The sequence below is a fragment of the Triturus cristatus genome, chromosome 2_1, assembly GCF_964204655.1.
Source record: "Triturus cristatus chromosome 2_1, aTriCri1.1, whole genome shotgun sequence".
NCBI lineage: Eukaryota > Metazoa > Chordata > Amphibia > Caudata > Salamandridae > Triturus > Triturus cristatus.
In genome coordinates this window covers 581,213,721-581,228,011 of record NC_140581.1, presented here as the reverse complement: position 1 = coordinate 581,228,011, position 14,291 = coordinate 581,213,721, and positions in this window count along the sequence as shown.

The window sequence follows — 14,291 nt, the reverse complement described above, 5'->3', positions numbered from 1 at the left end:
TCATACTTGCAGATAGGGGTGGGGCTTGTTGCATCATTGAAAGCAGTTGCTGTGTTTACATAGCTGATCACGCTCCCAACGTGTATGCAGCTATACAAAAATTGCATAGACTTTCGTCTGACATACACCAAGAGACAGGTACTGGGACACTATCGGTATGGTTCTGGAACATACTCACATCCTGGGGTTGGAAGATCCTTATTTTCCTAGCTGTGGTTTCTGGTATTTTCTTCATGTGTTGCCTCTGCATACAATGTCTCCCAGCTTGTTGCTCCTATTGTGTCACTATCCTCACTCCCAAGCCAAAAATGCCAGTTCATGATACTAATGCAGCAGTTATGTTACAGAAAGGCATTGAGGAAATTATGCAGATTGACAAAGGAATTTTTGATTCTACATCATCCCTTGGAGCTTCTAGTCCTGATACTGAGTATATGGATTGTTCCGAGTACTGATGTCCCTTTGCCCACAAGCATGTTATGTTCTCTCTGCCCACCACATAAATTAGTTAGCAAATGCTAAAAGGAGGGTCTGAGGAAATGAACATGTTTTTGCTATTCTGTTTGTGCAATTGTTTTATGTAAGTAAGCATTCGCAGCACCATTTTATGTTTAGCCGCCATTTTGAATCATGCCATTTGCTGATTATTGTCTCCTCGCGAAGCAGGCTGTGGAAAGTTTCATTTCTCCAAGGTTAGGCCTTGCTCTGCTAATGAATACACTGTTCTTATTAGGGCATACCTTTCCCACTAGATAGAGGTCTTCTCCCACCGGTCTAGTGGCAGGCACGAACAGAGTGACCTTGGGTAGAAGATACTGGGTGCCCGGTCTCAAAATCGGAACCCATTCTACTGTACTTCTTTGTGTTAGCTGCATCTGCTTGGAAAATTCCATTATGGGTGGGTCTTCCTTGGTTCTGAAATGTACATAATGTATTGCTATGTTTGCTGAAGTCAGTCATCTCTGCAGCACCCCGAAGTCACTGGGCAGACGAGGCTCCACTCGAGTGTATCTGAATAAAAATATACTTGGTTTGTATTCTCTACTGTATGACCAACTCTTCATTTGGTATAGAAGGCTGAGTGGTGGTCGTGAGTGACCCGGGTGACCCTTAATGGGCCACTTCCTTCAGGAGTCTTCCTTAGTGCATTCTTGGTTTCAGGCAAAGTCCAAGTGTTCAGATGGTCGAAGAATGACATGGTTTCAGGCTTAAGTCTTGTCCCATGACGTATCTAAGGAACCACCCATAGGTAAGCCCTTATGCACCCTAGTGAAAGGGTTGAAATGAATCAGGAGTACCCCAAGAGGAGGGGCTGGACAAAGGCGAGGATACTCCGATGTCTTTTGTCCAGTTTTGCCCTACGGCGGTAGCCTAGGGCTTCCTGAACTGGCTCACACTGGAGTATGCAAGAAGGGCACCAAATGTGTCCTTCTGGTGATGCTGAAAAGTGCCCCCACCCCAGCCCAATACACTAAGTTCTGTCTGGGAGGTGGTCATACATCCCTGTGACAGGAAACCTATAGTTCTACCTTAGCCTGCTTGAGCTTAGCTTAGCAGCAGGAGGGCAGAATGGTGTCTGGGGTCGTCAGCAGTACTAGCTTCCTGTCAGACCTTGAAACGTTGATACTGGCAATACAGGGGAGTCCCCTAAGGGAACCCCACAGTATATGGGATCATACTTCTAACAATGAAATTGGTGTTATAGTATGATTCCAACATGTTTGATACCAAACATGACCGGGTTCGGTGCAGCCACTATATATATAGTTAAACATCTCATAGTGACTGGTGACCCCTATATGTATTAAAATGGCTGACTGCACTTACAAAGCCTGGAGAATCGACTTCGGGGTTTGTAGGCTGTCCTGCTCATGCAGTGGCCCCATCACACTGATAACTAAGCACCCTGCCCTCAGTACTGAAGAGCTTGCCACCTGGGTGACTTATAGTTTTTAAGTGTAGTGACCTTAGATAAAAGGAAATGTATATCTGTCATTAGAGGAGCAAGCATCAACTCACACAGGCTGCAATGGCAAGCCAGTCATCACAGTTTAAGTGGACTACCATGGGTGGCACAATACATGCTGTACCCCATGTGAGACCCCTGGTGTACCTATGCCCTGGGTATCTCAGTACCATATAATAGGTACTTACAAGGGTATACCAGTAGCCAATTGTGGATGTACAGAAGTACTTACCATGGACACTTTAGGAAGAAAGCACAGTGATAGGGGTCCTGATTAGCAGGATCCCAGTCAGACTAGTCAAAAACATACTGACACCAGGCAAAAATTGGGGGTGACCATGCTAGAAGGATCCCACCTTCCTACAGAGGCCATTACAGCAGCGAGGGAAAAGAGGCAGACAGTAAGAAAAACAAAGAGGTTGACTCTGTGGCAGCGGTGGTGAACAAAAAGGTGCCGAAGCCTGGGGACACAGCAAAGAAAGGTTAGGGCCAAGGACAAAAAGGTGATCTTTTTGGGATAGGCAGGCAATAAACAATCCTTTCTAAACTGGGGGAATTGGCCACACATGTACAACTTGAAGTGAAGGAGAAAACCTAGAAAAATGATTTTTTAAAGTCTGCTCACTAATCCTGGCCAAAAGTAGGGAGCTCGAAGCTGGGGAGCAGGAGGGTAAGGTGTCAATGAAGGATACGAGGCTCAAGGTGGAAGAGACTATAACTAACTGGTTGTTCCATTTCAATGCTTACATGACTGTTATGCGTGAGATGAAACCTGAAATGGCTACATCAATGATTTTTTACACTAATTTGATTCTTAAGGCCAATCATATTATGGGATCATGACTGGGATTACAGATGGGGCAAGTTTGAAGACCCTGACATTGGGTGAAATCAATCAGAGGTAAACGTATGGCTGGAGTCAGACAACAACTTACCGTGTCTTGTCCGTTGACTTTACTTCCTTGATTTTAAGCTTTTTTAAATTTGATTTTGCATGGTAGTTTCAGCTTTGTGAGTTGTGGAATGGCTGGGGTGCAAGGGTGAGTGACTAAGAGCAAGAGCAGGGGCATTGAACTCACCCACTTGCTAAAACTAGTGCTTGCTAAGTTAAGGGAATGAGGGGCGGTCTTCAGATTCATCACAGGGTTTGAATCCAGAACCCAGCAGCTGAGCATCCCAGGATGTCTCATGTCCCACCCCCCACCGCTTTCCCCAGTCAAGAAGACAGCAAGGAAACAAGCACCAAGAGGTGGTGTTCAGAGAGCCTAGGTACTGCCTAACTGGGGGTTAGGTGTCGGTGGGCCAGAATCCAATGCACAGCCCACAATTTTGGCACCTGATCCCCCCTAGTGACTGCCTCAATTGGCTCAGTTCCTGATAACAGTCACCCCCCTCAGCAGATCCTCTCAGTCTCCTCTCAGCCCCCGATTCCCCACTCCCTGGCTCATAACAATGAGTCCAGTGAGACCTTTAGAATCCTAGGGGAGATTAGACAATCCCTGAAAGTGCTCTCTCCCGCTCGTACAGGCACTGGTGCGGCCCCACTTCAGTGCGCTACATCTGCTGGACAGCTGTCTGTTGTGGGTAGCAGGTAGTTTCAGGTGAGTTCTGTCTTGCCCTAAAGTGTTCCAAGCCCCCCCGTTGGCCTAAACCTTGGACGCCACTGCACGAGCATTGTCAACCATCGCCCAGCTACTGTCCCAGTTGTCAGGGAACCCTGGTAACCTTTCTACTAGTACCCCATTAACTTCTCCTTGGTGCCCCCCTAAAGTCGCGTTTATGACCATTGCTGAGTTGAAGGCCCAGGTCAGAAGAGAGTTAAAAAGGGGCACCAGTAAAAAAGACAAGGAGGTTGACTCTGGGACAGCTGTGGTGAGCAAAGAAGTGCCCAAGCTAGCGTACATGGCAAAGAAAGGTGTGGGGAGGCAAAAAGGTAATTCTTTGAAGGGGATAGCCAGGCAAGAAACAATCCTTTCTAAACCGGGGGATATGACCTCAGATGTACTCACTTGAAGTGAAGGAGAAAATCTGGAAAATGTATTTTTTTAGTAAACCCGGGCAAAAAGAAGGGAGCTCGAAGTTTGGAACTGGGAGGGGAAAGGTGTCAGTAAAGGATAAGAGACTCAAGGGGGAGGAGACTATAACTAACTGGTTGTTCAGTTTTAATGTATACATGACGGTTATGGTTGGATTTAACCCAGAGCGCTGAGGCCTGGGTACTGTGCTCAGGGGGCCCCCTGCAGCTTGGGGGGCCCACCGCACCGCAGGGGATTCGGGGGCCTGTGTTACGCCCCTGATGCTATCGACCCTTGGGTGTGTTCAGTCAAATTCGCTTCTGTTGACCAAGCACTTAGGAGGTTACTGCATCTGGGCAAGGGCACACTACAAGCCAAGATGGATATTGAGTCTGCATTCTGCCGCCTCTCCATTCATCGTGATGATTATCATCTACTGGGTTTTCAGTTTAAGGGCGATCTCTACTATGACATGTGCATTCCAATAGGCTGTTTAGAAACCTGTACCCATTTTGAGGGTTTAGCTCCCTTCTAGAGTAGATATTCACTGAGCAAACTGGGTGTCAGGATGTCATCCATTACCTTGATGACTTCCTATTTATGAGCCCACTGGGTTCTTCAGAATGTGAGTGGGCGATGGGGGGGTCATTGCTCTTTTTCCGGGCATAGGGGTCCCCTCTTGCCGCTGACAATATGGTGGGGCATTCCACTTGCATTACCTTCCTTGGCATTAAGATTGACTCTCTGGTGGGCGAGTTTTGCCTTCCATGGGAGAAGGTCAGGGCATTCAGTGAGTAAATCGCCATGGTACTGTCCCGCAAACGTAAACACTGCACCAGCTTCAAGTACTTCTGAGGCAGCTTAACGTTGCCCGAATAAGATGTAAAACTGAGAATGCACCTTTGGTAGCACATTTTCTGGAATTTAATCACGCTCCTACTGACATTCGTTGGCAGGTCATTGAGGTAATACATGCACCCTTGAGAGGAGGTAGTATTACTAACATCTTAAATAAAAGTGAATGTCGTTGGATTTTCCATTGTAACAGTATAAATCAGGGTCTGAATACTCTGGAGGAATGCCATTCTCTTGTTGTAGGGTAGGAGGTACTTCTATCAGCTTTCCCTGCCTAGATACTGCTGACTATGATACTGTCTAAACGTTAAAGATTTCCTTTTCCTTTGTCCCATGAAACTATACTGTTTGGTTTTTTCCAATTATTGCAATGTAGGCGGTTGATAATTATGTATGATATTGTAACAACATATTGTCATCGGTACAAATATATGTATCAAAATCTAATGAAACCACCTTGCACTATTGAGACCATAATGCTCTGCCATTATATAATAGTGTATTTTGAAAGAAAGAAAAACATTTTTTAGTCAATATGTAATGCTACAGTCAAAATCGTGGCTTTGTGAGTAGTTATTATCGCTTGGTTGTATTATATATGACAATAATTTGTGAAACTGCTGGGATGATGATTTTTTATCTTTAATATTTCTTTGTCTGTCTTCCCATTTTTTGTGTTGGTACTAATAATCAGTTTTCATTTCTGTCTGGTGTTGGGGCTTTTAAAGTAGTTGCTGAGTTTTCCTTTCAGTATAATCTACTTCTTTTCCTGTTAGCACGGCCACTTTTCGATAAATTGCCTTTTGTAGCGGTGGTATAATTGTTTGGCATTTGAGCTCGGTATTTATTAGTGTGAGTTTTTAGCTGCCGTAAGACGGTACTTTATTTGTCGTTTAATTTTTGAAAATTGAACAACATTAAATGAGGTTCGCTCTGAAAAATATCCACTTATAATAAACTGCCCTTGTATCAGTGCGATTTGAAATCAACAATGGATCTAAGGTTGCATAATTATTGATATCCAGCACTATGATATCATTTATGTTTATTTTACTTTTGCCTGTTTCAAAATGGCGCTGTGGTTCAACTGTGGACAATGTGAAGTCCTTTTTCCATTGTTATAGCCCTTCACGGCGTCTTTATACCTGGCGGAGACATTTTGTCCTACAGAAACTGCTGCTACTGGTCTTGTGATTTATCGTGTGGTGTTTAAGTCCCGGTAAGCGTCCGTGTTTGTTTGTTTGTTTATAATGTTTTTGTGCAACTGATATGCACTCGTAACTTTAAGTATGTTGGGTCCTGAGATTTGCCGTTTGTTTAAGTCCCGGTAAGCACTCTTGTTTGTTTGCCTTTATTGAAACGTGGTTCTCCAGCATTCGTAACTTGGAATATGCTGGATGATTCTAGTGAGGTGGGCGCGAACTATTGCACAGCATATTTGAAATATATTTGGCAAGAAGTGTTGAAGCCTGATTGACTTGCTTGATTGGTATATTGTGGCAAGATCTTGCACTTTAGGCATTTTTTCGTATTGCATTGCCATACATAATTTTGCAATAAAATTTATTCCGTCATTTCTAACATTAGGATGACGATTTCTTTTGTACTATGAACGATTACATATTCATTTGAAGCTTTTACTTAGTTAGCTTTAACATTAAATAAGTTTATCCCTTGCTCTCCCCCTCCTCCCGTGTTGTTTAGCATGGATTAAATAGGGTAAAGTTGAGGACGATTTGCTGTGAGTTGGGCGTGAATTATTGCACAGCATATTTGAAATATATTTGGCAAGAAGTGTTGAAGCCTGATTGACTTGTCTGATTGGTATATTGTGGCAAGATCTTGCACTTTAGGCATTTTTTGTCTTGCATTGCCATACATAATTTTGCAATAAAATTTATTCCGTCATTTCTAACATTAGGATGACGATTTCTTTTGTACTATGACCAACTACATATGCATTTAAAGCTGTACACTTAGTGAGCTTTAACATTAAATAAGTTTATCCCTTTCTCCCCCTCCTCCCGTGCTGTTTAGCATGGATTAAATAGGGTGAAGTTGAGGACGATTTGCTCGCTCCATGACCCCCTGAATTTATAACCGTTTATGATCGGCTCTTCAAACTGAGGTTGTCGAAGTCATCCCGAGGTTTGCATATTATTTCAAGCGGCTTCTGAAATTTTGACCGCTGAAGTAAAATAACAGTGGTATCTAATTTGTTTAACACAGAAGTAAGTCACCTTTGAAATTCTGAAATTAATGGGTGGCAGGATCTGACTGCACATTGGTTTTTAGTCGGTTATTATATATCTTTTGCACGGCTAACATAATCATTTCCACTGCACCGGTGGTTCTTTATTGTTAATTCTTAATCCCGGTTTGGTTGAATTTTTCTAAATAACTTTTTTCAAATTCTGGTCTCTTTCTTTTCTTTTCTTTCTTTTCTTTTCTTTTTCTTTCTTCTGTAAAATAATACTGTTTTTTGGCCCTTTCTTAAATGTTTATGATGTAATGCAATTTTTGTAATTTTAGATTACTTGCTTAGGATGCTCAGTATATTTATCGTCCTGAAGATGACCATGGATTAACACCAAAGGTCGAAACGCCGTCGACGCTATTGTGGCCGCAACTATTGGAGGACACACTTCTTTGTCTACTGGAGTTTTATGAAAAATTGTGTAAACTCCCATGTTATGTACTTTTCTCCTTGTCTGCCACTTGTCTGGTCATGTATATGTTTTTAATGTTATATGTACCAGCTTAACACACTGAGCTGTTTTATTGAATAAATTTTGTATGTTTTTCTATTAGGGTCTCTTTCTTCTTTTTTCTTTTTTTTTTTTTTTTCTTTTTCTTCTTTCTTTTTCTTTTTCTTTTTTGTTTATATAAATTTCATGCTTTTATTGTTTTTGGATATTTGCTTTTGAATTGTACACTCTGAACCTTTTGTTTGGAATAATTATTGAATGCCCCTGGTTCAGGTGGTTTGGGCTGCCCTTGTGGTGGTTAATAATCACTCCCATGGCTCATCCCTTCACTAGATCCATAGCTAGATCAATGGCAGGCTTTACTAAGAAACACCCTCACACGTGGCTGTCTGCAGTGGTTATAGAAGGTTTAAGGATCGTGTGCAATTTCCTAAACCAGTTCATAGGTCAGTGGTCTGGCCAGAGTCACCCATTTCCAATCCAGCCCTGGGCTTGTACACAGATGCAGCCGGGAGCATAAGGTTTGGGGCCATTCTGGGTACCAGGTGGTGTCAATGTGTTTGCCCTCCTTGGCATGAGAATGGCATCGCAAAAATGTTGCTTTCTTGTTGTAGCAGTCACCATTTGGAATAGGAGTGTTACATTTTGGTCAGATAATGTTTAGGTGGTTGAAGCCATTCCATTAACAGGCAAAGGGCATCTTGCTGGCTACTCCCAAGGCTCCTGAAGTACTTGGTTCTCTTCTGTTTGAAACTCAATGTGTTATTTAAAGCAGGGGCGGTTCCTCCATTAGGGCAGAGGAGTGCCGCCCCACTGCTTTCTCGCAGTGCGAAAATCAGAAAATAAAATTGTATTTTAAATACCATTTTATTTTCAGGGATATCCTTGGTTGGGGGCGGGTGGGAGGATATACCTGGTTGGGGGCGGGTGGATCGGCGAGTCGGGGAGGAGTGGCTTGCACCACTCTGAGTACCCTGACTGCTTTGGTCGGCCCAGCACTCTACATTTTCTCTATGTAGGCTGCATGCAGCCTACATAGAGAAAATGGCCTCCCTACAGGTGCCCGGCTGGGCGCTGTCCGGGACTCCGAACCAATTACAACGCTGCCATTGCAGCATTGTAATTGGCTACAGGAGGGGAGGGAGCATGCCTGTTCCTGTTCAGGACTGGCCCAGGAGCAGAGGCGGCGTGGGCCCGGGATCAGGTAAGTTTTATTTTTAACACCCACGTGATTCCCCCCCCACCTGCGAGAATTGCGAGCCGCGACTGATTTAAAGCCAGACTTATCCCCGGTGTTCACAACAGTGCAGCTGATGCTCTACTTTGCTCCAAGTTGCAGGAGTTTTGACCCACATGCATTGGAGAAGATCCCGGGGTGCCCGGAGGATCTATGGAGGATAATTGCACTGTCTTGCCTAATTTAGTGATAGTCTTTCTCTACTTCACTTATATCAAAGACACGTGACACGCAACGTGAGTTGGAAAACAAATAAATGTTTTATTTTCTTTTTATATATTTTTGTCTTTTTTTAACATTATTTATAAAGAATAATTCATGTTATTATTATCATGGACATTTAAAGCATTCATAGGACTACAAACATAATACAACCATGCAACATTAAATAATTGAATTACACATAAAACACTACAACACAGTACATTCTTTAAAACATTTTGCGAAGTGTGAGAAAGCTCAGATTCCAATGAACACTAAGAAAAGAAGAGGAAAAGAATAGACACCCAAGGGAAGTGCAAAAAAGGGTATGGGTACACCACTTTGTTTTGATGCAAAATAGACCCAGGGGGAAGAAGAAGCGGGCTCCAGAACATACAGGCGATCGGACACGGCGAGAATCAAGGAAGCGGAAGACTGAGAAACCCGCTTTGTTGCATAAATATGGAGAGACAACGGGCCATGAAATGCTTCTAGAGGCTGATTAACAGATCCTGCATGGATAGCTCCACCCTCGTAAAGCATCGTTTGAGGTCCACGAGTGTATTTATAAAAAATAGATTGATACGTACCGGCAGTCTCAAAAGTAGCGTGTGGCACATGTGGTGCCAAAACTGAGATTCTATAAAGCATTAGCTCATGTTCCAGGTCCTGAGGATAACCCTAAAACAATTCTGGGTTTGAAATGGGTTGACCGCTTGGTTGTGTCCAAACAAGTAGTTTTGTTAAATTGTGATATCAGGTCTACAGTGTGGTTTGAGAACTAATGAAATTGACTTTCGCATGACCTGAATATAAAACTGTTTTGCCAGCTTCTTCTTCCCCCTGGGACTATTTTGCATCAAAACAAAGTGGTGTATCCATACCCTTTTTTGCACTTCCCTTGTGTGCCTGTTCTTTTCCTCTTCTTTTCTGAGCTTTCTCACACTTCGCAAAATGTTTTAAGATTATAATGTGTTGTAGTGTTTTATGTGTAATTCAATTATTTTATGTTACATGGTTGTATTATGTTTGTGGTCCTATGAATGCTTTAAATGTCCATGATAATAATAACATGAATTATTCTTTATAAATAATGTTCTAAAAAGACAAAAATATATCAAAAGAAACTAAAACATTTATTTGTTTTGCAACTCACGTTGGATGTCAAGTGTGTTTGGTATAAGTGAAGTAGAGAAAGACTATCAGCATTGGCAGTTGTGTTGTTGTATCGATCAGAGATTGGTCCAGCCTTACTGATTACGGGCCAGAACCCTTTATTGATCTTCATTGCCTAACTTAGTGGCAAGCTTTTCTGACGTTTACGGTTTTCTTTCACAATAATCACAGTGGTCCCATATTCTCAGTTACCTCCTTCTGCTTCTTCTTGGAGGAGTCACACAGACAGAGCAAACCGGTATCATATGCTAGGGCCCATGTATCAGCCGTAGGTTTCTTCACAAAGCTCAGAGGGGTGCAGGGCATTGGCAACAATTTCCTGGTCAGGAAAGCATTGGCTGGCTGGGTCAGGCTTAGTTCAGGCCTGGTACAGGGGATGAATGGGAGTGGTATGGGGACCATGATGAATATTGCCATCCATTGGATGATAACTTGGATAGACACCTGGTATGAGGATCTAGCGGATACCAATGGGTTAGACTCCTCACCTGACACTGGCTTGGTCTCCCCTCCTACTGTGGCTATGAAGAAGGGGGCCCCTTTTACTATGGTGTTTCGTAGGGCAGTTGATGTCTTGGACCTTCAGTTGCCCTCAGTGGTAGTCAAGACTAATGTCTTGATGTAGGTGCTTCAACCGGGGACTACCCCTTCCAAATCCTTGCTCTCCTTTAATGAAGCCCTCACTGGCGTCCTCTTCTAGACCTGGTTCAAGCCCTACAAAGCGGCTCCTGTGCACAGGATGATTGCCTGCCGCCTCCGCTACACTCCAGGAGACTCCAGTTTTCTCACCCAGCACTCTACTCTCGAGGGGCTTGGTGGTCCGGACCTCCACTTCCAAAATCAACCCTGGCACTTTCCCTTCTAGGGAATCCAAGATTCTAAATACCTTTGAAAAGAAAATGTTCTGTTCCAGCACCCTAGCAATGCAGTTGGTGAACACCGCATACCTCTTGGGTCATTATTCCCACATGATCTGGGACTCTGTTGTGTAAGTGCTGCCAATGGTCTCGGAGGAGGCCTGAACCATAATCTCTCAGGCTGTTGCTGACGGGAGAGATGTGGCTATGTTTTTTATTCATTGTGGTCTGGACACAATCGACTCACTGGGCACAGTGAATTCTTTGTCAATAACCCTTCTGTGCCATGCCTTGCTCAGAACTACCGGCTTTTCTGGATATGTCCAGCACTGCTTATGGACATGCCCTTTGGTGGCTCCCATCTTTTCGTAGAGAAGTCAGACTCATCTCTAAAGTACTTTAAAGACTTCAGGGCTACAGCCAGGTCTGTGGGCCTCTCTATGGCTCCTCACAAACCCCAGTCTGCCTTTTACCCCTTTTGTGTCCACGGAAGTGGTTTTCAATCATACCAATAACCTCCCAGCCATCACGGTAGCTGGTGGAGAGGTGTGGTGCAGCGGCCAGGGCAGCTGACTTCAGAGCAGAGGTTTCACGGTTCGATCCGCGGATCCAGCGGCAGCTCAGCTCAGCACCATGTGACTCTAGGCAATAGCTCACTTAATTTCCACGATGGCCCCCAGCGCCTTGAGACCCATAAGGGTGAGTAGTTCGTGCTTTACAAATACGGATTTAATTTGTTTTCACATTTCGGTAAGCAAGCTTCCAAACCTTCTCGTGGCCGAGGACCCGGTTCCCACAGACCCCATGGGACAGGTAGCCAGAGATCGGGCAAGTCCACAACTCCCCCAGCAGCCACAGCTTCCAAGCCCCATTAGCTTGCCCTCCTACCATCATAGACATTCCATGGGGATCTGGATACGCCATCACCTGCCCCACTGGAGGTCAATAACATCAGACCGTTGGGTATTACAGATTATACAAAGGGGCTACTCCCTTCTCTTTGTGGATGCCCCTCCACCTATGCCACTTATGACCGGTTGATGGAGGACTATCCATCTCTACACCACCAGGAAGGGCTGGCTCTCTTGGCCAAGGGAACTATAGAGAGGGTGCTTGCATCAGAAGTAGGTCGTGGTTGCTTTTCCCACTACTTTCTGGTGCCCAAGAGGGACAGAAACCTTCGTCCTATACTAGACCTGTGTCTTCTAAATCGCTTCCTCGTACAGGAGAAACTCAAAATGCTCATGCTCGCTCAAGTTCTATCTGCCATAGACCCAGGAGACTGAATGGTAGACTTGGATTTGTAGGATGCATATTTTCATATCTCTGTAAATTGATACTTGTATAGCGCACTACTCACCCGCAAGGGTCTCAAGGCGCTTGTACGAATACCGCTGTGGAACCCATCCTGGCTTTCCCTGTGAGGCGTCCACTCCTGGGCACCCCCAAGGTGGAGGCCAGGCATCCTTAGCGTTGTGGGGGCCGTTGTGGAGATTAAGCAAGCTATTGCCCAGAGTTGCAGAGTGGGACTCCATGATTGGAATGGCACCGTGGAATTTTTGAGCCCAAGACCCGCCGAGGCAGGGAATTGAACCCTGGTCTCGGGCTAGACCTCTGCATCAGGGTCTGCCGCTCTAATTACTGAGCCACACTTCTCCTCTATCCTGCCCGCCCACAGACGTTACCTGCGGTTCAATTTGCTGTGCTTCCCTTTGCCTTATTAGTGCTCCTCGGGGTTCACCAAGGTGATGGCGGTGGTCGCAGCACATCTGCTGAGTTCTGGGGTTCCAGTCTTCACCTTCCTCAACGATTAGCTGTTGAAGGCGGGATCGCCCCAGACGGTCATCTCCCACCTCCAGACTACAGTGAACCTCTTGCACTGGCTGGGGTTCACTATCAACATGCTGTAGTCACACCTGACTCCTTCTCATATGGTCCCTTTCATCTGAGCTGTTCTGGACATGGTGCAGTTTCAGGCTTATCCTACCAAACGGCAAGTTCAGAATATTCAGGCTATGATTCTGGTGTTTCAGCCTTTATCCTGGATTTTGGTGAGACATCCTGAGTCTGCTGGACCTCATAGCATCCTGATAGTAACACTTGCACGTTGGCATATGCGGGCACTGCAGAGGGACTTGAAGTTCCAATGGGCGCAGTGTCAGGGGAATCTCTCTGACATGGTCTAGATATCGGAGGGAACTGTAAAAGACCTGCAGTAGTGGCTAACGGACTGCGAATGGGTCAGTGGCAGACCCCTCTCCCTTCCCCAACCAGAGTTGACTGTAGTAAAAGATGCCTCAATCCTGGGCTGGGATCGCCACCTGGAAGAGGTGGAGATTAGAGGTTTCTGGTCTCTGGCAGAGTCTGAAATCCACATAAACTTTCTGGAGCTTCAGGTGATTTGCTTGATGTTGAAAGCCTTTCTACCCTCCATTAAGGGAAGGCTAGTTCTGGTGTTCAAGGACAATAACACAGCCATGTGGTACTGCAACATGCAGTGGTGGGGTAGGGTTGTGGACACTTTTTCAATTGGCACTGGATCTCTGCAATGGCTAGAACACCTGGGCATCTCTCTGGTGGTTCAGCACCTGGTGGGCCCTCTAAATGCCTGGGTGGAAAAATTCAGCCATCGATGCCTAGTGGATCACAAATGGCATATCCATCCAGAGGGGCCTTTATTAAGATTGAGAAGAGCATTTGTTATATCTATTCACCACTGGTGAGAACACACAATGTCAGCAGTTCTGCGCGCCAGAGTTGCCAAGGTGTTTCTCACTCAGAGACACTTTATGTCTCTTGTGGAGCTCCGGCCTCCTATATGCCTTTCTGCCATTACCACCCCTCCCCAGAGTTCTCAAGAAGATCAGGAATGACCCAGATCAAGTCATTCTTGTGGCCCCAGACTGGGCACAGAGAGTCTGGTTTCTGAGGTGGTAAGCATGAGCATAGATCCTCTGTTCAAGCTGCCTCTTCAGGAGGATCTTCTGTTGCAGTAACAGGGGAGAGTTCTGCACCCTAACCTGCACAATCTCTGCCTTCATGCTTGGAGTTTGAACAGCGACATTTGATAGCCTTCGACCTTCCTCCCAAAGTCTGTGATGTTATTCTGGCAGGCAGGCATCCCTCCACCAAATTTCTATATGCCTGCCAATGGGACAAATTTGTGGCATGGTGTGTATCAAAAAGCATTGATCCCCTGTCTGCTCTTCTTTCTCAGGTCTTTATATATTTTTTTTCTTTGGTCCAGCAGGGACTCTGCTCTGGGCACAGTTATGG